At 47.5% G+C, this 27,991-nt stretch overlaps 1 pseudogene; it reads left to right on the forward strand.

Moving 5' to 3' along the window:
* Nucleotides 1–125: 125 nt before the first annotated feature.
* Nucleotides 126–27,934, forward strand: LOC101136819 (succinate dehydrogenase [ubiquinone] flavoprotein subunit, mitochondrial-like; annotated as a pseudogene).
* Nucleotides 27,935–27,991: the final 57 nt, after the last annotated feature.

Below are 27,991 nucleotides of genomic sequence, written 5' to 3' on the forward strand. Positions count from 1 at the left end.
AGGGCCCGCCCTGTCTCGGTCGGGGAGCGCGGGACCTGCGTGTCCACCCAGGGCCACCGTGCGCGGGTCCGCTTTGCGCAGACGCGGCGTCCCCGCCCCTTAGACCCCGGCCCGGGCGTGGCGTGGTGCGCAGGCGCAATGTCCCCCACTACCGCCGCCCTTGACCCGGGCGTGGTGCGCAGGCGTAGTCTGCGCAGGGACTGGCGGGACTGCGCGGGTGCGACTACAGACATGTCGGGGGTCCGGGGCCTGTCGCGGGTGCTAAGTGCTCGGCGCCTGGCGCTGGCGCTGGCCAAGGCGGTGAGTCCCTGCCGCGGAGCGGCCAGGGCAGGCGGGGGGCGAGGCGGCGGTAGGAGCGGGACGGTCCCCAGCGGGTCCGAGCGGAGCGGGCGCCGGGTCCCCGCGCCCCTTGCCCGGGGATCGGGAAGGGGCTGGGAGAGCCCTGGGCCGGTGCGAGGGGGAGCCGCGGAGTGTACTCGGGGGCCTGGGGAGCTCGGTCCTAAGCAGGTAGTCCGCGTCCCTGTGAAGGTCACGACCCCGCGGGCTTGCTGGGCGTCCCCTCCGCCGCTTTGGTCCGGGCCTGGGGTCCGGCGACCTCGCGGGCTGAGGTAGCCCCTCGCCTCAGTGTCTGGCGGGTGGACTCGGGGAGGAGTCGTGTCTGCCCAGGGTCACCGGGGTGGAGTCCTGGCTGGGCCGGGCCTCTGCCGCCCTCTGTGAGGGTTGTCCTGAGGGGCCGCCCGCAGCCCGTGGGTGGGGCTGGCGGGGCGGGTGAAACCGCCCGGGTGGGTGCGAGGAGTGGCCGGGCTCGGCCGGGTGGGTGTCCGGTGGGAAGCGCGGCGCGCCCCTGCTTGGGCTTGCATTTCCCCTTTCCAGAAAGCGCAAATCTGTGCATGTCCACTTGGGGACCTTGGAAGTTAAGGACCTGTACTTTGGGTCCTGTTTGGTGGCCCTTGTGCCACCAAAAATGTGCCGGTGTTTAAAAGCAGCTGTGCCAGTTTTTAAAAATCAGACGGAGAGCTCAGGGCACTGACCGAGCGAGGACTCCAGGAGCTGTGCTTGCCTGTGCGCGGAGTACCTCGAGGGCCGGGCTCGGCTTAGTCCAGGATGATGGTCAGGGTTATACTTCCCTGAGCCCTTGCTCTCTGTCTGAATGTGCCCTCTACGATTGCATCTTCAGAATCGGCCTTCTAGGATTTTATTTAATCAAGCGAAATTGGATAGGTTTAGTTGTTTGGTTCTTTTAAATGAACTTACCCAGCCACCTCCTTAATTACAAAGTAATTTTAAATTGCAGAGTAGAAATCTCAATAGGAACCAAGGCATTCAGCAATATTGATTTGAGTTATGCCTGTGATTGTGCAATTTTCTCCTTTTTGAAATAGTTCTTAAAAATCTCTGAATTAAATGTGAGGATTAGTCATACAGCCATCCTGTCAACATCGGAAAGCGTGTAAACCGTTCTAGCGTGTTGCTGTGGTTGGTGCTGACTGAGCAGAGACCCCCGCCGCATCTTGGGCTCTTAGGAGCTGCCGGGAGGGCGTCCACAAGCAGGAGGTGAAGCCCATGGTCAGTGGGACTTTTTAGGGGCAATGGTAGCTTGTGGTTGGAGAGAAGCTAGATAGAGCCAGTGCCTTTGTCCCCAACCCAGATGGTGCCCAGTGTTCCTTCTGCAGACTAAGGCCCCAGGCACCTCAGACCAGATGGCAAGATAGCAAAATGGAACCAAAATTTAGTCTTGGGTTTTGTTAAAGTCTTTTTATCTTGATGAAGGTAGCTTTTCCTACAGAAAGTCGTGCGTTTTTGGGTTCTTCGTTGGCTGCTTTTGTGATTGCGTAGGTTGTACCTGCAGATTAGTTTCTTGCTCATGATTTATAGGTGCATTTTATTCGATGAGGACCCGTTACTTTGCTAGATTTCGGATATGAATGTCTCTGCACTTCTTACTTTTCCCCCTCCACCTCCTGATTCAGTCATCTGAAATTCTGTATAATTAAGCAAGGTCTAAGTATTCCTTTTAGTTATATGTTCCCCATGTTTTTTCTTAGAGGAAATGTTTGATAGTTTCTCCTAAAAAAATTAATAATTGGCACAGAAGACTAGTTTTGTGTCAAAAGTAGTTTTGAGTTTTATCTAAAGACTGACATTGGCTTGAAGTTGGGCTTTCCAGATTCAAAAATCTGCCCCAGATGAGATTTAGATGCAGAGGTTTAGTGTCCTTTTCCCCAGGGGGATGGCGTGATGATTTGTTCAAGATTGTGTTATAGTAGCTGCCCCTTTTAAGCCCGCTGTGTGTGTGTGTGGTGGGGGGTGGGCAGTGTGTATTCCACATCAACATCCTAGAAAGAATGAATAAACATTGATCTCACTGTTTCTACTTACATTTGGTATAAAATACTGTTTTTATTGGTGCTATTACTATGTTAATAGGGCACTTTACAAAATTTTCAAGAACGTTTTTATTAAAATTATTTCAAAGACTTCTTTGTTAAAATATGATTTTACCATGTAAAAAATTATACTAAGGTAGAAGAATATTTGTTCTTTCTCATTTTCTGAAAAAAGAAAAAACTAAATTAGCTTATGTCAATAAAAACAGAGACTAGAAATTGGAGAAATGAAGAATAATTTTTTACCCCACATAATAAGTAATTTGTGAATTGCAAGTATTTCTAAATACTTGAAGACGTCCCTCACATCCCCTCTTCTGATTGCTGAGTGTGTAATTTCCTAAAGCTTTTTTTTTCTTTTGTTTTTTGGAGACATTGTCTCGCTCTGTCGCCCAGGCCGGAGTACAGTGGCACAGTCTCGGCTCACTGCAACCTCTGCCTCCTGGGTTCAAGCGATTCTCCTGCCTCAGCTTCCCAAGTAGCTGGGATTACAGGTGCCCGCCACCACGCCCAGTTAATTTTTAGTAGAGAGGGGGTTTTGCCATGTTGGCCAGACTGGTCTCAAACTCCTGACTTCAGGTGATCTGCCCACCTTGGCCTCCCAAAATGCTGGGATTACAGGCGTGAGCCACCGCGCCCAGCCCCTAAAACTATTCTTTATGATATTTCTGAGACTATTCAGTCGTCTTCTAAAATGCCGCCAGCAGAATGGAAAACGTATCCCCTAAATGGCTGGCCAACCTTAGCATATGGGACAGTGTCACCTCTCTCACACAGAGCCACTAAAAACTAAACACTAAAACCAGTTTTCTTGAATAAAGGTTGCTAAGATGGAAAATTTAAGCAGCGAGATCTGTCAGGTTGTAGACGTTGGCCAGGAAAAAGCCAGCAGCAGCCAGGCAGGGGAGAGTGTGCATCCGACATCCTCCTGTGTGATGAAGGGATGACACCTCTTCCCTCTGGGCTGTCAGCCTTTACTGTTCCAGGATACAGATCTCCTGATTCAGTGTCCAGTGCCTTTTGAGCTGACCGCAAGCCCTCCTGGACGACTGGAACTGTAATGTGGAAAGGGCTCTGATGGAGCCGGTTAAAATGCTTCATTATTTGCAAAATACCACATACAGTAATACGATCTGGATGTCTTTCCCCTCCTCCACTAAGTAGCGTAAGTGAAGACTTCCCAGAGGAAGTGCGCCTTTTTCATCTCGTATCTGAGTCAGTGAGTATCCTTTTTGGAAACAAGCTTCATCCTGGTTTTCTAGAGTGCCAAGTCAGGGTGGAAAGGAGGACCTGGGGGCTCAGTCCTTCCTTGCCCCTTGGGCTGCCCTTCAGGGTTAAGTAGAGGGTCTCAGCTGAGCTCTCTGGATGCACAGGAGCACCTGGGTACAGAAGAAGGTGAACAGTTTGCAAGGGGAAATTTGAATTACTATCCCCCACAGCATTTGTTCCTTCAGGACACTAACCCTCTGGATCTGTGTCTTCTGTGTCTCCAGTGGCCAACAGTGTTGCAAACAGGAACCCGAGGTTTTCACTTCACTGTTGAAGGAACAAGAGGGCATCTGCAGAAGTTTCAGATTCCGTAAGTTCATGTTTTTTGTTCCATTATAAATGATTTTTTTGGCTTGGGGTAAGGATCTATACCAGATTGTTTTCATATGAGTCATAGACATAAGGGAAAAATTTCTCATAGGTATCCAATGCATGCTGAAATTATTTTCAGTGTAATAATACTTAATTGCAAGTACAAATATAAACATAGATGTTAACATTTTTACTTGTATCTCTTATGTATCTATAAACTAGATTTAAATTTAGGTCAAGTAAAGCAATAAATTAAAATGAACAGTATCTGCTGTGATAGATGATAAAATCCTACTGAAAAGAGGACCGTGGGGCCCTTCCGGTGTGGGTTCCTTGGTATTGAGCGTGCCTGTTCTCTCTCTGTTGGAAAACTGAAACTTGCTGAGAAGTTCTTTTCTCATAAGCTCACAATAGCGACTGAATGCTCCTTGGCACCTTCTCAGGCATAAGCATAGGCACGGCCCTGAAGTAGAGTTGTGGTCCTCAGTCTGATCCCATGGAATAGACCCTCTACCATTCATAGAATCTGATTATCAGTCCCTTCTCCAGGTGCGAATGTGCCTACTTCTCCCCGCACTGTTCAGGGCTCAGCCCCAGGACAGGATGGAGGCCTTGTGTGCCCAGCAGTTGCTCCTTTTATCTTTGTCAAGCTCTTTCACTGGCACAAGAGTCTTCATGTTTGGCATAGTGGAACATGTGATTGACAGGTGAATTTTTCTTTTCCAGATTTCTGCTCAGTATCCAGTAGTGGATCATGAATTTGATGCAGTGGTGGTAGGCGCTGGAGGGGCAGGCTTGCGAGCTGCATTTGGCCTTTCCGAGGCAGAGTTTGATACAGCATGTGTTACCAAGCTGTTTCCTACCAGGTCACACACTGTTGCAGCGCAGGTAAGAGAAAGATGCCCCACTGTGCTCCCACTCCGTGCAGGTCCCGTGCAGCCTCGCACTTTCTACCTGGGCAGCCTCCTGCCTCCTCCCCGTGCTCCAGCCACATGGCCTCTTGCTGTGCCTTACTCAGCTCACCCTCTCAGGGGTCTCTCCCTGGAGCCTCTTCCCTGGGGACTTTGAAGGGCGGGAGCCTTGTTGTCACTCTTAATTCAGACTCCAGTCACACTTGGGTTTTCTCTGACCATCTACCTTCCCCACCCACCCCTGCCACCCCAACACCTTAAGAAAAGGAGATCATCTAAAGAGGAGGAATCAGAATTTAGGTTGGGGAAGAAAAGGGCAAGGGTTTCATTTGTCCCTGTGCTGCTGTCTTCTGGGACTCTCTGAGGGGTAAGGTGGTGGTGGGCACACACAGCCAAAGGAAGTAGGGGTACAGGGGAGTGCGACTCTGAGTATGGAGTTTATTACTTGGTAGGAAGCACTTCTAATCTTTAACACATGCCCGTAAATGCCGTTGGGAAGATTTCTTAATAAAATTATCTGGAAAGATTTGTGGAGTACCTTTTCGGTGCCAGATATGTTAGGTAATAAGCATATTACAGGTAGCCTTTCACTCACTGCTCCAGTCAGCCCTTCCTGGAGTTCCCTCTGTCTCCACCACACAGATGAGGAGACTGAGGCTAAGGGATGGAATCACTGGGTGAGTCGGGGATGGGTTGTGATCTGGAATCTGTCAGGCCTGGCTGCTCCTCTGCTGAGGTCAGCCCTCACTGGGAGTCACCGCGTGAGTAGTTGGCTTTCTCTGAATCCCCCAGCGGGTGGATTTGGGCCTGGAAGACAAAGTTGGGGCTCCTGTTTGTGGCTTGTAAGGAGTGGTTGGTGTTTCCAGGTTGGAATCAATGCTGCTCTGGGGAACATGGAGGAGGACAACTGGAGGTGGCACTTCTACGACACCGTGAAGGGCTCCGACTGGCTGGGGGACCAGGATGCCATCCACTACGTGACGGAGCAGGCCCCCACTGCCGTGGTCGAGGTGATGGGCGGGAGGCTCTGGGTGCTCTCGTGGTCTGTTTCTAGTACAAGAGTCCTGGAAAAAATGTAAGCAGTTGAGGCAGATGTGGCAGCTGAAAGAAGGTGATTAGCAAAGCTCACAAGAGAAGTCTTTGTCCGTCATGAACTATGCATTACATGTAATAAGAAAAACTTCTCTTTGATGAAGTGTTGACATTTTCGTAAAATAGGTTACTTTGGGTTTGCAGATTTGTATTAAAGTTGTTTAGTGTAGATTAGCTGTGAATATCTTGACTCCTTTAAGGTAATAAGGCTTTTGTTTGTTTTTATCTTTCACAGCTAGAAAATTATGGCATGCCGTTTAACAGAAGTGAAGATGGGAAGATTTATCAGCGTGCATTTGGCGGACAGAGCCTCAAGTTTGGAAAGGGCAGGGAGGCCCATCGGTGCTGCTGTGTGGCTGATCGGACCAGCCACTCAATATTGCACACCTTATATGAGAGGGTAAGGCCGCCCCCCGTCCACCTGAGACAGGACCCGTAGTGCTGGAGCTTATGGTGACAGCAGGGAATGGGTTAGCATGCCCAGTGAGTCAGCCAGAGTTTGCGTAAAAAGCAACAGAGAACAGTGGTGTGGGGCACGTGTGGCGACTGTTGATGTGACAGGACCAGACGTGTGCCTTGAGAAGCTGCCCCTAAGGCAATGTGTGAGTTGTTGCCTCTATGTTGGAAAGTTGAATTGATAATCTTATATATCAGGTTATCACTTGGGATATGTGAGACTCAGCATGTAAGAACAGAGCAAGCAGGCCAGGCACAGTGGCCCACGTCTGTAATCCCAGCACTTTAGGAGGCCAAGGCAGGAGGATCACTTGAGACCAGAAGTTTGAGACCAGTCTGGAGAACATAGCGAGACCCTGTCTCTACAAAAAGTTTAAGAAGTAGCTGAGCATGGTGGTACATGCTTGTAATCCCAGTTACTCAGGAGGCTGAGGCAGGAGGATCACTTGAGACAGTGAGCCATGTTCATACCACTGCACTCCAGCCTGGGCAACAGGAGACCTGTCTCAAAAAAAGACAAAGAGCAAGTATTTTAAGGCTCTTTTACCACCTCTGAGTTCCTAAATGGATTGGTTTTGTTTGTTTTGTTTTGTTTTGCTTTGTTTTTGAGACGGAGTCTCACTCTGTCACCCAGGCTGGAGTGCAGTGGCGCGATCTCTGCTCACTGCAACCTCTGCCTCCCGGGTTCAAGCGATTCTCCTGCCTCAGCCTCCAGAGTAGCTGGGACTACAGGTGCATGCCACCACGCCTTGCTGATTTTTTGTATTTTAGTAGAGACAGGGTTTCCCATGTTGCCCAGGCTGGTCCAGAACTCCTGAGCTCAGGCAGTCCACCCGCCTCGGCCTCCCAAAGTGCTGGGATTACAGGCGTGAGCCACCACACCCGGCCATGGATTGTTTTAATATTAACTGTTATCACTGGACAAAGACTTGAGGTGACAATAGTTACTGGGTAATCAGGGTCAACTTTGGCATGACCAAATAATATTCTGAACAGTATTGATTCAGAGTAATCAATGTTCTGAACTTTGTTGTTTTCTGATGAATGGGGACGGATCATTAATTTGCAGGTTGTTAGAACACCAGTGACTTCTCTATGGCTGAGTGCATCGATAGGTGTGTGGTGGGAGGAGACAGCGGCTCCGTCCGGAGCAGGAGCTGTCATGTGGGGAGCTGGCCCAGGCTCACGAGAGCAACTTGCGCTGGCTGAGGGAACGGCACGTCCAGGCGGGCAGCGCTGTCCGGCGCCTACCTTTCTGAGGTGCCGGAATCTGCTCGTCTGCAGCCGTCCGCTTTGGTAGCTGCCAGCCACATGGGGCTGTTGCTAATGTGGCTGGTGTAGCTGAAGAGCTAAACGTTTTGATTTATTTTAATTAATTAAGTGGTTATGTGTTGCCAGTAGCTCCCATCTGGGCTGTGACCCCATGGTCTGCGGACCTCACTCTGGCACCAGACTCCGAGTGGAGCTGCATGCGGCCACTGGACAGTGTGGAGTGCCTCTTCAGGTTGTGTAGAAGTAGGAAATGTGTCACCAAAGTAGGAGCTGTTGCTGCTGCATTCTCTAGCACACCTGCCTTGTTTGTACTGCTCGGCGTGGAATGCCTCTCAGGCTCTGACAGTGTCACTGACACTGTTGCTGATCTCCTTGGATTTACCTGGTCCATTTGGATCAAGTTGTTTCACCTGTTCACATGAGCAGATACCACCTTAAAACCTTAAAGGTTGGCTTAACACTTCTTGCCCTTTTTTTTTCTTTCTTTCTTTTAGTCTCTGATATGATACCAGCTGTTTTGTGGAGTATTTTGCCTTGGACCTCCTGATGGAGAACGGGGAGTGCCGTGGTGTCATCGCACTGTGCATAGAGGACGGGTCCATCCATCGCATAAGAGCAAAGAACACTGTTGTTGCCACAGGGTAGGAATCTAATTTCTACTGTATTTCGTTTGTAAAAATGAATAAATTTCATTTAGAGTGTCTTTATTTTAAGGAAAATAGAAGCATTGTAGAATAGCAGTTCAGACACAGGCCTTGATATAACCGTGTGAGGGTGATGGCCTTTCCCAGCCGTGGTTCCTCACCTGTAAAGGGTGAGGACAGCAGCACCTGCCTCGGGGTGAGAAAGCATGGCCCTCAGTAGTCGGTAGTGGCTGCCGTCAGGTTCACAGCTTACCTCTCCCGATTTTAGATGAGGCAACTGCGGCCCGAAGAGTCACATGGGGTTTTCTGGCAAAATCTCTCTTGTTTTAGTGGGTTCTGTGTTTATACTGATTCCTGGGATAGATAAGTCTGTCTTCTCCACATAATGAAAATAAAAAACTTTAATTTTATACAGTGGCAGTTACTTTAGCCACTTTAAAAGTTAAGAAGTGTCAGTACAGCCAAGAAAAAAAATCAGCAAAACTACAGGTTGGGAACAAATATTTTCCAAACCATATATCTAATGATATCTTAGTATCTAAAATAGCAAAAAAAAAAAAAAAAAGCCCTACTAAAAACAGCCTACTAAACCCTACTAAAAAACAACCCTACTAAAAATGGGCAAAGGACTTGAATAGATATTTTTCCAGAGAAGACATACAAATGGCCAATTGATGTATGAAAAAATGCTCAACATCACTAAGCACCAGAGAAATGCAAATTAAAACCCCAGTGAGTATCATCTCATCTCGCTCCAGTTAGAATGGCTGCTACCAAGAGGACAAAAGATAGTGAGTGTTGGTGAGGATGTGGAGAAAAGGGAACCCTGTGTGCTGTTGGTGGGAATGTAAATTAGTACAACTATTATGGAAAACTCTGGAGGTTCCTCAAAAGCCACAGGACTACCATGTGCTCCAGCAACCTCATTTCTGGGTGTATATCCAAAGGGCATGAAATCAGAAGCTCGAAGAGACACCTGGACCCCCATGTTCATTGCAGCGTTATTCACAATACCCGAGATATGGAAACAACCTAAAAATTTTTGGTGTTTAATGACAATGTGGTGTGTATACACAACTGAATATTATTCAGCTATGAAAACAAAGGAAATCCTGTCATGTGTGACAACGTGGATGAACCCAAAGTCATTATGCTAAGTGAAACGAGCCAGGCACAGAAACACAGATACTGCATGTCACTCATATGTGGATCTAAAACTGTCACAACTCACAGAAACAGAGTAGGACAGTGGTTGCCAGGGGCTGGGGGAATGCAGACTGTGGCGATGCTGATTAAAGGTGTAACTTCCCGTTACAAGGTGAAGTTCTGAAGGTCTAATATACAACATGGTGGCTAGAGTTAATATTATACAGCATGGTGGCTAGAGTTAATATTATACAGCATGGTGGCTAGAGTTAATATTATACAGTACGGTGGCTATCGTTAATATAACTTGAAATTTGCGAAGAGAGTAGACCTTAGGTGTCTGTATCTCCAAAAAAATGGATAATTGTATGAGGTGATAGATGTGTATTAAGTTGATTGTGTCATCAGTTCACAAAATAAATCATCACGTTGTACACCTTAAATATATACAGTTTTGTTTTTTGTTTAATTCATCAATCATACCTCAGTAAATCTGGGGGAAAAAACCAAAATCCATAAAAATTTTAAAATTTTCATTATAAAAGTAGTATATGCTTACTGGGGAAACCTTTTGAACAGCAGAAATCTAAAATAGAAATAGGGCCAGACGCATAGTGGCTCATGCCTGTAATCCCAGCACTTTGGGAGGCCGAAGGGGTGGATCACCTGAGGTCAGGAGTTCAAGACCAGCGTGGCCAACATGGCGAAACCCAGTCTCTATTAAAAATACAAAAATCAATTGGATGTGGTGGTGCACACCTGTAATCCCAGGTACTTGGGAGGCTGAGGTGGAAGAATCACTTGAACTTGGGAGCCGGAGGTTGCCGTGAGCCGAGATTGTGCCACCGCACTCCAGCCTGGGCAACAAGAGTTAGACCCTATCTCAAAATAAATAAGTAAAATAAAATACAAATGGAAATCCCTTCTCTGATCCCAGGCTTCTATCCTACCTGCGCAGGGTAGCAGCACCACTGGCGTGGCCCCCAGTGATGTGTGTGGGGTGTGCATGAGTAGGGGGTTGTGTGCGCACAGCACTGAGAAGTTGGTGCCCGGGGGCTGCCCTGTCCATTCTGTGATCTCACTAGACAGGAGGTCTGGACGTGGGCCGCTGTGTGCAGTCACTGCTCTCTGTTGTTTCCATAGGCTACGGGCGCACCTACCTCAGCTGCACGTCTGCCCACACCAGCACCGGCGACAGCACGGCCATGATCACCAGGGCAGGCCTTCCTTGCCAGGACCTCGAGTTTGTTCAGTTCCACCCCACAGGTAGGGCAGGACGCCTTGCCTGGAAGGCGTTCGGCTCATGTTTGTCTTGTAAGCGTGTGGTGCCTACTCATTGCTCTTCCATAGTTTTATGTAATAACATGGTTTTGAAGATCAGCTTCCTTAGCTCTCAGGTCCTAACTTCAATGTCATTTCCTTAAGGAGACTTTTCCCACACTCCCCTTCCCCTAAGGCAGTTTGGGCCACCGTCTTATGCATTTCTCAAGAGCCCTGAACCCTGCCTTGGTGATACTTACACCAGCAGTAAAGCAGGGATTGAGGCCGGGCGTGGTGGCTCACGCCTGTAATCCCAGCACTTTGGGAGGCCGAGGCAGGTGGATCACCTGAGGTCAGGAGTTCGAGACCAGCCTGCGCAACATGGTGAAACCTCATCTCTACTAAACATAAAAAAATCAGCTGGGCATGGTGGCATGCACCTGTGATCCCAGCTACTTGGGAGGCTGAGGCGGGAGGAATGCTTGAACCTGGGAGGCAGAGGTTACAGTGAGCCGAGATCGCACCACTGTACTCCAGCCTGGGCAGCAGAGTAAGATTTCGTCTCAAAAAAAAAAAGAGTAAAGCAGGAGTTGTTCTGTGTCCCTCTTTGCGGTGAGGTCGTCAGCTCCTCGGGCAGGCAGGTCTTCTTATTAACTGGGGTGCTCCATGCCCAGCACATGGTAGGGTCTCCACCGGGGTTTACTGAGTGAGCATTCTGAGAGCTGGGTGAATGCTGTGGAACCGAGAAGCAGCACAGGCAGATTTCAGCTGTGTAGGAGAACACGGAGCTTCCGTGACAATGGAATGTAAAGTTAAGACACAGACATGACAGAACCCCACGTGACATTGGGCGCTGGGCTCAGCCCACGTGACCACTGAGGGAGCTTGTCGTGGGGAAGATGAGCTCGTCTTGGGGACGTCTGACGGTTGAGGTTACGAATGTGCAATTTGGAGACATTAACTCAGAAATGACAGTTGAAGTCTTGAGTTTGGAGGAGGTTCTTCAAAATGAGTCAGAGACAGAGACACACACACCTGCCTCTTGTTTGAGGTGACTCGTCCTGGACTTTTCTGGGTTGCTTTTCTGACCTGTGGACGATGGAGACCCCTGAAGTGGTGCCAAAGAACCAGACCTATGTCTTCTCTTTCTCTGTCAGTGTCAGCTTTCTGATCCCTGGAAGGGATGAGAGTAAGAAATGGATTTGTTGTAGGTTTTTTTTTTAAATTTGTTTAGAGATGGGGTCTTGCTCTGTTGCCCAGGCTGGAGTGCAGTGGAGCAATCTTGACTCACTGCAGCCTTTGTCTCCCAGGCTCAAATGATCCTTCCACCTCAGCCTCCCAAATAGCTGGGACTACAGGCATGTGTTACCATGCCCATCTAATTTTTGAGGGTTTTTTTGTTTTTGGTAGAGACAGGGTGTCACCATTTTAAGCCCAGGCTGGTCTCAAACTCCAGGGCTTAGGTGATCCTCCTGCCTCGGCCCCTCAGGGTGCTGGCATTATAGCCATGAGCCACTGCACCTGGCTTGTTGTATTTTGTATTACTGTTTTTAATCAGTAAAATGTCACTGAGCCCCTAAATTCCCTCTGTAAGTTGCTTGGAGCTCCACTTCTCATGCTTTGTCTTCAATATGTGAGAAGTAACCACCGAGAATAGAGCATGGAAACTTAGAAAATCAAAAGGCAGGTGAGATGCAAGAATCACATTCTTGTTTTGAAAGCAAGATTGCCCTTTTTGTATACTAATAAAAATTGTAGCTTTTGAAATACATTTAGTTTAGGGTTTTTGATCTCCTTTGTTAAAATTCGAGAGCTTGGCACGCCCTGTTTCTCATCACACTGAGGAGTCACAGAGCCGCTGTTTGGAGCACAGACCGCCGGACTGCCCAGGTTTGGGTTTGAGCTCTGTCCTCAGCTGCATGACTGGATGTTACCAAGTGTTAATTTGCTTGTCACTGAGAAAGGGGGTCGTACTACCCAGAGTTGTTGTAAGACTTAAATGAGTTTAATATGTGGAAAGCAGCTAGAACGGCCCATAGCAAGTGCAGTGTAAAGATTAACTAAAATAATCATTATTACTGTCCTTGCCACTGTTTGGGTAAGTTAGATATGAATTCTCCAAGCTAGTATTCTTAACTAGTCACCACAGTATCATAGTGCAAAAGAATGTTCAAAAATTAAAACAAAATTTGAGGCATCCAGCATACACCGGGCTGTAATCAGAGTATTGGCCAGAGGTCTGTGGGCCGGCCTTTCTCCTTTCTGGGGACGCCACTCTGCCCCAGCCTCTGCTGCAGCTGTCAGCCTTGTCAGGCTTTTTGTTATCCAGACTTTCTACTGTATCTTAACTGTTCTTTCTGTTCAGTTTTGCATATAATGCCTTCTGCATATCTTTTTTGTCTCTCCCCCAAAAAAATATCTTGTAAAAAAAAAATGCATTTGAAATAGAGACCTAGCAATTGTTAGGTTATAAATGTGTGGTTTTTTGCAGGCACATATGGTGCTGGTTGTCTCATTACGGAAGGATGTCGTGGAGAGGGAGGCATTCTCATTAACAGTCAAGGCGAAAGGTTTATGGAGCGATACCCCCCTGTCGCGAAGGACCTGGCGTCTAGAGATGTGGTGTCTCGGTGGATGACTCTGGAGATCCGCGAAGGAAGGTGCGTGTGGTTTACCACCAGCATTGTCTGAGCGGGCACACGGGCCGGGGTTGCTTCTGTGAGTTTCAGCACCGCTCGCCCTCACCTTCGTGTGCAGGCACATGTGCACAGCCACCTCTCTCAGCTGCCGGCAGGCGTCTGTTAGTCTGTGATATTTTCCTGTAGACCTACATTTTGAAAATTTTAGCCAGTTTCTTTCTCAAATCTGTGGAACAGAGTTTCTCTTAGTGTGTGTGTGTATGTGATGGAGTGTGGGAGAGAGAGACACACACCCAATCTGAAGTCGGTGTGTGAGCCTTGGGTGTTGTGTCTGATACCCACAGATGTTTTTCGACAGCTTTCAAAGTGTGTGGGTTATTTGCCTTTCAGAAAAACAATTTGCAGCTCTTTCATTGCCTGACCCTGTTCTTTAATGTAATGACACTTGCTAAATATCTGCTGGTATGGCCTTTAGAGGTTTTACATTTTTATATTAAAAAAAAAAAAGAAGTCAGATGGTTTTTTGTAATATGGTGTCCCTCCGTATCCATCGGTTCCACATGTGTGGTTACAACCAACTATGTATTGAAAATAAAATTGCATCCTTACAAATACGCAGACTTTTTTTTCCTTGTCATTGTTCACTAAACAACACAGTGTAGCAGCTATTTACCTAGCATTTACATTGTATTAGGTACTATGAGTAATCCTGGAGTTGCTGTACAACTTAAATGTAAAACTTGAAATGAGGATGATTTAAAATATGGAGGAGGATGTGCATAGGTTATATGCAAATACTCTCCCATTTTATATTAGGGACTTGAGCATCCACGGATTTTGGTGTCCGTGGGGGTCCTGGACCCAACCTGCCGCGGATACGCAGGGACGACTATTTGGCATAGAGGCCTAATGCTCTTACCAAGGACAGCCACAGCAGGCTGTGATCCCTGAGACGAGTGTGAGTTCAGTAAGGGCAGAGTTTTTGTTCTGGTTCTCAGCTGTGTCCCAGCACCTAGGATTGTCCCTGGCACACACTAGATGCTTAGAAAAGATTTGATGAGAGGGTGACCATTTCCTCAGTATCAAAACATGTTGAAACTCACACGCTTCCAAAATGATGTATTCTCAGGTCTGCTGCCGTTGCCGTTCTCTGCCTTATGTGATGGTGTTCTGTCTTACCAGAGGCTGTGGCCATGAGAAAGATCACGTCTACCTGCAGCTGCACCACCTACCTCCAGAGCAGCTGGCCATGCCCTTGCCTGGCATTTCAGAGATAGCCATGATCTTCGCTGGTGTGGACGTCACAAAGGAGCCGATCCCTGTCCTCCCCACCATGCATTATACATGGACGGCATTCCCACCAGCTACGAGGGGCAGGTGATGGTGCTGGCTTCTCTCCCACAGCTGGAAAGAAGGCTGGGACAATGGGGCCCATCTCGCAGTTGTCTCTTTAGATCTTAGAGGAAGAGACAGATGTTTCCTTCAAGAAAGTACTGTATTGTTTTCTAAATTGCACTTGAAATTTCTATCACTGGAGGATGGAAGGAGGCTTAATAATTTATTCCTCCTTAGCAAACTGTTATAGATACATCATTTGCAGCTTTTTCCATTTTATAATTACTTTCCTATATGATCTTGTGTTATTTCTAATGATCTTATACATCAAGGGATCTTTATAATTCATACCTTTGAGTGGTTTGCGGTTCACACAGAGCTTGTCAGTCACTTATCCTCCTTGTTGGGCGAGGTGGGTGGAAGCTGTTACTTTCCCTGCATAGATGAAGAGGTGAACGGGGGTAGAAGAGTCTGGAACATCAGTCTCCCCTGCTGATGTTCCTCCACCTGCCATGCTCCTGGGTCTGAGCCGGAGCCCAGATGGTGAGGGCCTCAGGAACATGGGACACGGGGGACAGTCGCAGATGCTGACATTGGAGGTCCTCTGACCTGCTTGTAACAGCAGGTGCTCAGGGGCAGAAGGGAAACTGGGGGATACATTCGGAAGTTTCCCTCTGAAGAAGAGTAGCTGTGGTCCTTACTTCCTTCTTAGATATGGTCTTTACTTCCCTCTCTTTGTTTCTTGGAGATGGAGACTCGCTATGTCGCTTAGGCTGGAGTGCAATGGCATAATCTGGGCTCACTGCAACCTCCGCCTCCCAGGTTCAAGCGATTCTTCTGCCTCAGCCTCCCGAGTAGCTGGGATTACAGGCACCCGCCATCATGCCTGGCTAATTTTTATATTTTTAGTTGAGACGGGGTTTCACCATGTTAGCCAGACAGGTCTTGAACCCCTGAACTCAGGTGATCCACCCGCCTCAGCCTCCCAAAGTGCTGAGATTACAGGCGTGAGCCACTGCATGCCCGGCCTACTTCCCTCTCTTTCTCTGACCTGCAGCACAGACACCTTGTTGAGGGAGGTGGGCTTGTGGAGGAATAGGCACCTTGACATTTCACCTGAAATCTTCCTTTCCACAGGTCCTGAGGCACGTGAATGGCCAGGATCAGATTGTGCCCGGCCTGTACACCTGTGGGGAGGCCGCCTGTGCCTCGGCACATGGTGTCAACCGCCTCGGGGCAAACTCGCTGTTGGACCTGGTTGTCTGGTCAGGCATGTGCCCTGAGCATCGCAGAGTCATGCAGGCCTGGTAAGTGTTTTCTTCAGGACCCAGACTATTTGAGAAGGCGCAGGAGGTTAGTCTTTTTTCTTTTTTTTGAGACAGGGTCAGCCCAGGCTGGAGTGCAGTGGCACAGTCATAGCAGCCTCAACCTCCCGAGCTCAAGCAGTCCTCAACACCTCAACCTTCAGAGTCCCAAGTAGCTGGGACTACAGATGTGCACCATCACACCTGGCTAATTTAAAAAAATTTTTTTTGGTAGAGACAGGGTCTCACAATATTGCCCAGGCTGATCTTGAACTCCTAGACTGAAACAGTCCCTCTGCCTCAGCTTCCCAAAGTATTGGGATTACAGGCATGAGCCACTGCACCCAGCCAGGTTACAAAGCCTTGATTTGTTACTGGAAATTTGCTTAGTGATCATATAGAGGTAGTCTGGGTTTTTTCCCCTAGAAGTGATTAAACTGAGAAATCCAGAGATTATATGGTGGTAATATTGAGACTAGATAGAGGCTGGTTGGGGATCTTAACAGTTAAGGTGATATTTTTGGGGTTACATTTTTTTTTTTTTTAATTATTTTGCAGTCATTATTTTCTGCTTAGAAAAAGCACTATTAGGAAGCTGTTATTTTTAGGGGAAGTTCATTACGTATTACTTGCCGATAAAAATCACTTATTTGCAATGAAATATTTAAAATAGTTGGCATGAATGAATATGTAACTTCTTGGTACTTAGAAAAATAATTTAGGCCATTCTAAAAACAAACTATAGCTACCCTCTATTAGAGGAGAAGGGCTGACTTAGAGTGAACAGGATTCCCACCCTCTACGGACAGATTCGGTTTCACTTGCTGGTTTTCTTTTCATGATGGCGTCAAATAATGTGCAGGAAAAGAAATACCGTGTGTGGGAGTGTGAGTCTTACGTGCACGAAGAACAGGACAGTTAGCATCACTCCCATCTCCAGAGATCTTCACGGTGGTTATGCAGCCTCCTGTGCTCAGAACAGTGTAAGGTGGATGAGGCACTGGTGGATGTTTGCGTGGCAAGGATGGTGTGACCCCAGGCCCACGTTCTTCCCGTTAGCTTTCTCTGGTGTTAACCGTTGAGCATCATTTCTGCTGTTTTTATAGAACAGGCGCTTTTTGCTTTTTGTATGGACTCAAGTGAAATAAAAACTAGCACCTCCGTAACTTATAAACATGCGCCCTTTTCTATCTGTAGTTAGAAAGGTACAGGTAGTATTAAAAGGGTAGCTTACTTCAGACACTGTGTCTCTGTGGATCTGACGACAGCTCAGGAGGCCAGCACACGCAGAGCCAGCGTCTCATCCCCAGCCGTTGCTGATCATCGGCGAAGGCGGAGTTCAGGTGCATCGTTCCTGACGCCACAGGTAGTGCTTGTCTCACTCCGTAGCCCTGCACTTTGTCGCAGTGAGGTCTGCTACCACTTCTCTCAGAGGAGTGTACAAAGTTTGAGCTTCTCTTGCTTTCAAAATGCAGAAAAGAACATTTTGTGAGAATACCCTATACTTGACATCTGAGAGACCGCTCACACATGCGGCATCTCACGCAGAATGCTGTGGAGTCACACTCAAAAGGCTGCACACCTGTGGTCCTGTTGATACGACATTCTGGAAAAGGCACATCTAGGGAAGACAAGAGATTGCTGGTTGCCAGAGGCTGTTTCCTGATTGTGCTGAGACTTACAGACACAGCTCTGTGTGTGTCAAAATTTGAAAAACCTACATTAAAAATGATGAGTTTATTTTACTGTATCTTTATGCTTTAATTTTTAAAAATGAAAAGGAAAGAAAAAATGCTTGTAGCGTCCCTACTTCTCCCCCAACCCCCGCCCCCCCCAAAAAAATATATATATATATATTTTTAGACATAGTCTCCCTCTGTCACCCAGGCTTGAGTGCAGTGGTACGATCAGGTGCATGCCACCACATCTGGCTAATTTTTAAAAATGTGTTCTAGGGACAGGGTCTCCCTGTGTTGCCCAGGATGGTCTTGAACTCCTGACCTCAAGTGATCCTCCTGTCTCAGCCTCCCAAAGTGGTTACATGCATCTATACATATGTTAAAATTGGTAGAACTGAGGCTGGGTGCAGTGGCTCACACCTATAATCCCACCACTTTGGGAGGCCGAGGCAGGCAGATTGCTTGAGCTCAGGAGTTCGAGACCAGCTTGGGCAAGGTGGTGAAACCCCGTCTCTACCAAAAATACGAAAATTAGCTGGACGTGGTGGCTCACACTTGAGTAGTCCCAGCTACTTGGGAGGCTGAGGCGGGAGGATTGCTGGAGCCTGGAAGGCAGAGGTTGCAGTGAGCCGAGATCACACCACTGCACTCCAGCCTGGGCAACAGAGGGAGGAGACACTGTCTCAAAAAAAAAAAAAGAAAAAATAAATTGTAGAACTGTCCACCGAAAGAAAAAAGTCAATTTTAATGAATGATCAATTTTTAAAGCATTATAAACAAAAGGAAAAGAAACACCAGCAAGCCTAGAAGCATTTGAGCAGACCCTCAAGAGACCCACAGCCTGGTCCCATGGAGAGGCGGTAGGCAGGGCAGGACCTGTTGGACTCCTGCATTTCATACCTCCTGTCTCCTGCATGTGTTACCTATTGAAGAAAATATATATATAATGTTATTAAAAAAAAAAACTTTAAAACTTTTTTCAAGACATCTTGGAAACACAAGAGTTGCAAATCTTGGCCATACACAGTGGCTCACACATGTGGTCCCAGCACATTGGGAGGCCGAGGCAGGTGGCTCACCTGAGGTCAGGAGTTCGAGACCAGCCTGGCCGACATGGTGAAACCCCATCTCTACTGAAAATACAAAAATTAGCCAGGTATGGTGGCATACTCCTGTAGTCCCAGCTACTCCGGAGTCTGAGGCAGGAGGATTGCTTGAACCAGGAGGTGGAGGTTGCAGTGAGCCGAGATGGTGCCACTGCACTCCAGCCTGGGCTACAGAGCAGAATTCCATCTCAAAAAAAAAAAAAAAATGCAAATCTTGAAGTATAGGTGAGAGCACACAACAGTCCAAATCAGCAGGTGGCTTTCAAGCACACAGCAGCCACCTTCCTCCCCCTAATGCGAAGGACAGTGGGGTGGCCGGCCCCTTGGGACCACCATCTGGAAGGTGTCATTTTTTCCCGTTAGTGGAGTGACATTTGTATACACTTAATATATATAAATTTGTATACATTTAATTTTTTTTTTTTGTAAGACAGGGTCTCGCTCTGTTGCCCAGGCTGGAGTGCAGTGGTGCGATCTCAGCTCACTGCAACCTCCACCTTTCGGGTTCAAGCAGTTCTCATGCCAGATAATTTTTGTGTTTTTAGTAGACATGAGGTTTTGCCACGTTGGCCAGGCTGCTCTTGAACTCCTGACCTCAAGTGCTCCACCTACCTCAGCCTCTTAAAGTGCTGGGATTACAGGCGTGAGCCACCGCACCCGGCCTACATTTTAATTTTTTAATTTTAGAGATGATTTCTAGTTTATTCACTCTAAGATCACTTAATGGATATCTACTGTGTGCCAGCAGTTTTGTCTTTTATGTCTGTTCTTTAAAATTGGCACCAACTCAACAGATGGCCTCAGATGTAGGGTGGGCTGGCAGTGTGTTAGCTCAGGAGACTTACACAGTTTCCAGGCACCTTGAGCGGCTTTGCTACATTTTTGTGTGTCATACTAAATCCATTTGGTTTTTTAAAACGGTTTTCAAAAGTTAAATTCTAGCTTTTTGTTGTTGTTGTTTTAGGAGATAAAGTCCCTCCAATTAAACCAAATGCTGGGAAAGAATCTGTCATGAATCTTGACAAATTGAGATTTGCTGATGGCGGCATAAGAACATCGGAAATGCGACTCAGCATGCAGGAGGTAAGAGCCTGGACTCGCTCTGGAGTGAGCAGGCTGGCTGCATACCTGGCCCTGCACTGGTTTTGTTTTTTTAAAAAGAGATCTAGGGGGATGCAGGTGCAGTTTTGTGTGGATGTACTGGGAGGTGGTGGAGTCTGGGCTTTTCATGTACCCGTCACCCAAGTCGTGTGTGTTGTACTCAGCAGATAATTGCTCATCCCCACCCCTCCCGCTTTTTGGAGCCCCCAGTCTCTGTTAGTCCACTCCGTGTGTCCATGTGTACTCACCGTTCAGCTCCCACTTCCAAGGGAGAATGTGTGACACTTGACCTTCTGAGTCACTTCACTTAGGATAGTGACCTCCCGTTCCATCCGTGTGGCTGCAGAAGACATGATTGCATTCTTTTTTTATGGCCGAGTAGTATTTCATGGTATATATGTACCACATTTTCTTCATCCGGCTGTCTGTTGATGGGCACTTAGGTTGATTCCATGACTTTGCTATTGTGACTAGTGCTGCGATAAACATACGAGGCTGCACCACTATCTGGAGGTAAACAGCAGTAGCACATACTCCTCACTGTATCAAGAATATGACAGAGACCAGAAGTGCACTTCTCCACATAAAAGGTCAGCAGGCCAGGGCAGAATTAGTGACTGCTTAGCATCCAGGACAGCCTTCTGTGGTTCACTCATGTGTGCTTGGGCATGACCTCCGTGCCCTGACCGTCGCTGGCTGTCATGGATGAGTCACAGCGTGGAGGAGAGGGAGCCGCAGGACCGCCGGAGAAGCTCAGTCCCCAGCAGGGCAGCTTTCTCTTAGAGGTTTCCTGGAGTTCAACACAACACTGGTGCTTCATTACATCTCAGGCCCAGATACTGATCATGTCATCACGCCTGGCTTCCAGCAGCTCGGAAATGTCTTTAAGCTGGACCTGTTGCTGCCCCTAAATATACTCAGCAGAGAGGGAGAGTGGGCGGCGGGTGGACAGTGATCTGTGCCGCCTGTGCTGCTGGGAGTCGGTCCAGTAGGACCGTCTGTGATGATGGAAATGTTGAGTGTTTGCCATCCAGTATGGCAGCCATTAGCTACAGGGGGCTGTGGAGAACCTGATATATAGTCAGTCTAAAAAACTGACTTCCTCTAATAACAAGGATTCTTGTCCAAGAATGAGATCTCTTGTCTACTATTTGCAAGAATTTCTGCATATTTTCTAGAGAGAAGTCCACTGCTTTAGTCCTGTTCTGACAGGCATTTGGTGTTAGACACAAGAGAACAGGTTCCCTGCTGACATTTTCAGAGGCCCGTGCCCTTCGGTCTTCAGGTGAGGCTGGGCTTGAGGGAGGCTTTGTGGAATGGTGAGAAGAACAGCGTGACTAAGGCACAGAAGGCTGAGTGATGCCCTGCAGTGCTTTTGTAGGGTTGGAGGCCAGCTGGGAAAGAAGGAACCCTTGCATTAGAGAATGGGAATATGCCTTAGGATATAGAAATGGCAAATCTGAGATAGTTTGAAGTGAGAATACTAGAAGTGTTCCCACCAAACAAGGTGTGTCTTGGTACCTGCTGTATCCCAAGCTCCGTGAGGTGCCGGAGTCAGCACTGAACAAACAGAGCTTCCTATGCTTGTGGAAATGTGTTTATTTGGGGGAAGGGATTTTTCTGCTGACTCTGGCTATTAATAGTAACAATCAAAAAAAGAAATGAGGTAAATTGTTGGGAACAGGCCCCCAAATGTGGCCATAAACTGGCCCCAAAACTGGCCATAAACAAAATCTCTGCAGCATGTGACATGCTCGTGATGGCCATGACGCCCATGCCAGAAGGTTGTGGGTTTACCGTAATGAGGGCAAGGAACACCTGGCCCACCCAGAGCGGAAAACCTCTTAAGACGTTCTTACACCACAAACAATAGCACGAGTGATCTGTGCCTTAAGGACATGCTCCTGCTGCAGATAACTAGCCAGACCCATCCCTTTATTTCCTGTAAGGAATACTTTTAGTAAGTCTTATCACTGGCTTGCTGTCAATAAATACGTGGGTAAATCTCTGTTCGAGGCTCTCGGCTCTGAAGGCTGTGAGACCCCTGATTCCCCACTCCACACTCTATATTTCTGTGTGTGTGTCTTTAATTCCTCTAGTGCCGCTGGGTTAGGGTTTCCACGACCCAGCTGGTCTTGGCAATAAATATTGAAAAGGAATAGATACAGTTGCCATTATTTGCAGATATAATTTCCGAAAAATTTCCAGAGAATAAACGGAAAAACTAACAAAACAAGAATGTAGTAAGGTATGTGGATAAGAGATTTGTAAGTAAAAATTAGTAGCTTTGCAACGTGCCAGCAGTAATCTGCTCAGACATCAGGAAATATCTCATTCACATTTCAAACAAAAAATTTAAAATGCCTTGAAATAATGTAACCAGAAATACGAAAAAAGGATATGAAAACGTCGCTGCTAAAGGACATGAAAGAATGTAATACTAGATTCTGAGATGCAATTTTTTTCATTTGTTCTTCCTGAAAACCATTAGGTTGATGTGCATTACAGTGTTACGATTATGTATGAGTCTAAGGAAAATCAGATGAAATGTCCAAATTAAACCATGAAGGTGCGTCGGTAGAGGAAGAGACAATTAGGGTCAGTGGGGCAAAGCACAGTTAGAGGGAGAAGCAAGGAGGAGGAGGGATCACGGAGGTGGTGCCTGTGTGTCCCACAGGAAGCAAAAGCTGATGCCCAGTTCCCAGCATACCTAAGTAAACTTCAGGTCCACTACCTAGCACGTTTCTCGTGATAGTAAAACTATGAAGGAACTCAGTGTAGAAGGAGCTTCTACAAAATAGGCAGAAGACAGTAGCCAGATGGGCCAAGGGCCCCAGCCACCCACGCCCCTCCCTCTCCTTGAAGACCTTCGCTTCCAACCCCACCATCAGCAGGGCTCTGCTCAGTTCCTCCTTGTGTGTATCACCACGGGGCTGCTGGCTCGTGTCACGTTGACCACCAGACCCCACATCAGGAGTCCCGCCAGGGGTGTGGGGAGGCAGTGCTGCCTGGTTGGCCGCGGAGCCGTATGGAACGTGGTGCCTCACAGGCAGTCTGCTTGGCGTCCTGGACCCTGGCTGTATCCCGCTGGAAAGGATGTGTGTGGGTCTAAGATATGTATATAATAGAAACATTTATTCAGAAGCTTTAGTCAGAACTTCATTTTTAAGTTCAGAGTAATAAACTCATAGTCTACATTTCCTAATTGTTCTGTTTAATTTACATAAATGAAATGCGAAACAACAGGTCTAAAAGTTAAGCAGTTCTTGGTATGGCTGCTTCTATGAATTAAAAGTTTACAAATTATATTTTGTGCCACAGTCAACGCAAAATCATGCTGCCGTGTTCCGTGTGGGAAGCTTGTTGCAAGAAGGTTGTGGGAAAATGAGCAAGCTCTACAGAGACCTGAAGCATCTGAAGACGTTTGACCGGGGTGAGCAGACAGTGGGCTCTGTGCACACTGTTGGGCCCTGCCTTCTGCAGGGTGGGCTGGTGTCTGTCCCGTCAGTGCTGACTTAGTTCCATGCCTGCTGTCTGGATGGGTCCTGGCCCTCAGCTGTAAAGCCACAACCAGTGACTCCATGGACTAGCAGGCCCAGACTGACAGCTCGGAGGGCCCGTGTGACTGGGTCCCGCCTGCCTCTGATGGAAGTTTTTGTGTCCCCAGGAATGGTCTGGAACACGGACCTGGTGGAGACCCTGGAGCTACAGAACCTGATGCTGTGTGCGCTGCAGACCGTCAATGGAGCAGAGGCATGGAAGGAGTCACAGGGCGCGCACACCAGGGAAGACTACAAGGTGCGCCTTCTCGCCACGCCCACCTGCACCTGCCTTTTCCTCCCGCCTGGTGGGACTCAGCCCCACTCCTGCGTTTTCTCTGCGTTTTATGTCGTTTCTCCAAAAGTAAATCCAAAAAATGCCTTTTTCCCCCTGATAACTTTGATCCCTGGGTTCTCGCCATTTTCTGGATCACTGTGACCTGTTCCTTGCTTTGGGTCGGCATCCACTGATGCCAGCAGTGGCATCTCCAAGCCAATGTGCTTTGCTGTTAGAAGGCCAAGGTTAGAAGTGCAGCCAGCGTGGCATGACCAGGAAATAAATGCCAGTTTATTAAATAACGAGTAAGCCACCGTTTCAAGCCTGCCCTGTGGAGGAAATGCTAGTTTATTAATGAGTAAGCCACTGTTTCAAACCTGTCCTGTGGTTTGGAAAAGGTATTATAGAGCCTGCCCTGTGGTTTGATTACAGAGCCTGTCCTGTGGTTTGATTACGGAGCCTGCCCTGTGGTCACTTGTTCTTCAGATGAACTGATTTTTGTGCAGAGCACACGTGTTGGATTCTGCCTGGTAAGAGTTTTTCACATATGATAGCAAAAAACGACGGAAAGGGAAGCTTGGGGTACAAATGCAAGTTCAGGATAAACCACATCAGCAAAACGACAAAGGCTCCACAAGGCAGGCACACAGGCTGGTTCAGGACCATGTGTGGGCGGCTGGTGGCAGCCTTTCCAGTCAGCTGAACACGGTGAATGGGAAAATCATTTTTATTCACCATGAAATTTTACTGATTTACCCTCCACTAGAATATGCTGATGGCTGTGATCACTGCTCAGAACTTGCTTGTCTCCTCATACATATTAAGAGTCTTTCCTGCAAAGTATATGAATCCGTGTTTGCCAGAATACAGAATAATAATAAATTTATTATTTTTGTTTTAATTTTTTTGAGATGGAGTCTCATTGTCCTCCAGGCTTTAGTGCAGCAGCGCGATCTCAGGTCACTGCAACCTCTGCCTCCCGGGTTCAAGTGATTCTCCTGCCCCAGCCTCCCAAGGAGCTGGGATTACAGACGCATGCCACCATGCCCGGCTAATTTTGTATTTTCAGTGGAGATGGGGTTTCACCATGTTGGCCGGGCTGGTCTCGAACTCCCGACCTCAAGTGAACCACCCACCTTGGCCTTCCAAAGTGCTAGGATTACACGCATGAGCCACTGTGCCCGGCCAGTGCATAAATTTAGTTGGTGACAGCGAGTTTTAATTAGAATAGAAGCCAGGTGCAGTGGCTCCCACCTGTAATCCCAGCATTTGGGAGGCTGAGGCAGGCAGATCACTTGATCCCCGGAGCTCTAGACCAGCCTGGGCAACATGGCGAAACCTGTCTCTACAAAAATTAAAAAATTAGCCAGGCGTAGTGGTACACACCTGACGTACCAGCTGCTCAGGAGGCTGAGGCAGGATGAGTGATTGAGCCCGGGAAGTCAAGGCTCTGGCGAGCTGTGATCACACCATTGCACTCCAGCCCAGGTGACATAGCGAGACCCTGTCTCAAAAGAAAAAAAAAGTGTTTTTAATAAAAACAGGCTGAAAGAAAGGATTGAGGTAGTCTCCCAGCGCTTGGAGCAAAAAGACAAAGTATTTGATAAACTCTAAGGTACATCAAGGATGTCTAAGGGAACATGCGGACATGGATTACTCTGGACTCACTGCTGGCTGCACATCGCTGGCCAGCCATGTGGCCTCTGTGCGTTCTGAACGTGTTGATGGTGCCAATCTCCTGGGCTGAAGTGGAAATGGAATGAGTTCTAGGGCATCTGTCTCTTAGATCATTTTAATGTTTGCTGTGTTTTTTCTGTATTGCTCTGTTAGAGTAATGAGAAATGTGATGGTGTTTCCGGCCTCAGGTGCGGATTGATGAGTACGATCACTCCAAGCCCATGCAGGGGCAACAGAAGAAGCCCTTTGAGGAGCACTAGAGGAAGCACACCCTGTCCTATGTGGACGTCAGCACTGGGAAGGTCAGTGTGGAGCTCGTTCTCACCACAGCCCAGCACCCACACGGCCCCGCCCAGGTCTGCGGGCTGGCCTTGCTGATGGTGAACGGGCAGGAGCAGGCCAGATTTAAATCAACTCCCGACAGATTTGAGGCACTGCTGAAAAAGGCACTTTGACAGCAGTCAGGCTTCGGGCTGGAAACAGAATCCAGTGCCTGCAGGTGGTTCAGAGGAGCCTTAAGGAAGGGTTGCTCCGTGGTGTGGGCCAGATGGACGTCACTGGGCAGGAGCAAGTGTCCAAGGCCTGGTGGCAGGGGAAGAGATGATGATTATGGACCTAGCGAGAAAGTCAGCATCTGTTGGGTGGGGACACAGCCACTACCAGAAACCAGTCCCGAGCCAAGGGAGCCCAGAAGAGACCCCTCCCCTCTCCTCCCATGGGCTGGGCCAACTGGAAGCATCTGCAGGGGAGCTGAGGGGATGTGGTGCAGCCCTTAGCATCCCCTGGGCACTGAGCAAGCAGAGAAGGGCAGAAATGGAGGCAGGGTTGGGGTAAGCAGCGTCCTGGGAACAGCCAGCCGAGGGTGTGGTAGGGGGGTTGCAGCTTGTTCCACACAAGCACAGTTCACCCGTGTGGCATTTCCACTGGGCATTGAGATTCAGAAATCATGAAGATAGAAAGCTTTTACCCTTAAAGCTTTTCATAACTTGTAAGAGATAGTCGTATAATCACTTAGCTGTGTCTGTGGAAGTTACCTTTGGACTCTCACTATCATCTAGTGTGTCTGTGATTCAGGCAGTAGGTCATTTTCAGGATTTATCATGAAGGCCATTTCCTGATGGTATAGACAGGTCACACTTCACTCGCTTAGCACAAGTCTATTTTTAATGTTTCCAGGTTCAGGTTTTTTGTTTTGTTTTTGTTGTTGTGAGATAGAGTCTCATCTCTTTTGCCCAGGCTGAAATGTGGTAGCTCGATCTCGTCTCACTGCAGCCTCAACCTCCCCCCGGCTCAGGTAATCCTCCCACCTCAGCCTCCTGGGCACATGCCACCATGCCTGGCTAATTTTTGTATGTTTTGTAGAGACGGGGTTTTGCCACGTTGCCCAGGCTAGTCTTGAGCTCCTGAGCTCAAGTGATCCACCTGTCTTGGCCTCCCCAACAGGCATGAACCAACACGCCCAGCCAGTTTCAGTGATTTTTCAAGAAATACATACTCATTTTAGAAAGTACAAAGAGATTGAAATAAGAGCTCACTAACCAGAGATGACCCATTATGGTTTAAATTTCTTTGTATATGTGCCTACCTTTTCCTGTGTGTGCATATTTAATACACGGCTTGAGTATTCCTTCTCTGAAACCCTTGGGACCAGAAGTGTTTTGGATTTCAGGCTTGTTCAGACTTTGGAATATTTGCATTACACTTACTGTCTGAGCATCCCTAATCGGAACATCTGACTCCATAGCACATTTCTTTTGAATGTCATGCCGGTGCTCAGAAAGTTTCAGATTTGGGAGGATTTCAGATGTTTGGATTAGGGATGTTCTAGCTATATAAATATTTACTTTGAAGTAGAGAAACTGGAAGTAGATGGTTTGAATATCAAGTGTGTTGGTATAGACAAGGGTTCTCCCACTTTTCATGACGGGAGCATTTTTGTAAAGCACTGAGAATCTGGTACAGTGTCATTTTCGTTGCTCTGTTCCACTCTACCGATCTGCCGTCATTTACAGTCCCCTGTTGCACATGTAGATCATTTTTGAATTTGTTATTGGAAAATACTGCAGCAAATACCTTAAAGTTCACATGCCGTAAATCTACTTTTATAGTTAAAATTTTTCAAAAGGAACACAAGAGACGGCTTTTTGTACATTTTTGTGCTTAACTTACCACTGACTTCTTTTCAAGGTCACTCTGGAATATAGACCCGTAATCGACAAAACTTTGAACGAGGCTGACTGTGCCACCGTCCCCCCAGCCATTCACTCCTACTGATGAGACAAGATGCGGTGATGACAGAATCAGCTTTTGTAATTACGTATAATAGCTCCTGCATGTGTCCATGTCATAACTGTCTTCATACGCTTCTGCACTCTGGGGAAGAAGGAGTACATTGAAGGGGGATTGGCACCCAGTGGCCGGGGAGCGTGGCACTTACCTTTGTCCCTTGCTTCATTCTTGTGACAGGATAAAACTGGGCACAGCTCTTAAATAAAATGTAAATGAACAAACTTGCTTTTATTTCCAAATCCATGTCAAATATTTTACTGTTATGACTTGTCATATTTGTTGACCTAAAAATCAAA

This window comes from Gorilla gorilla, chromosome 2 (genome assembly GCF_029281585.2).
Source record: "Gorilla gorilla gorilla isolate KB3781 chromosome 2, NHGRI_mGorGor1-v2.1_pri, whole genome shotgun sequence".
In the NCBI taxonomy this organism is placed as follows: domain Eukaryota; kingdom Metazoa; phylum Chordata; class Mammalia; order Primates; family Hominidae; genus Gorilla; species Gorilla gorilla.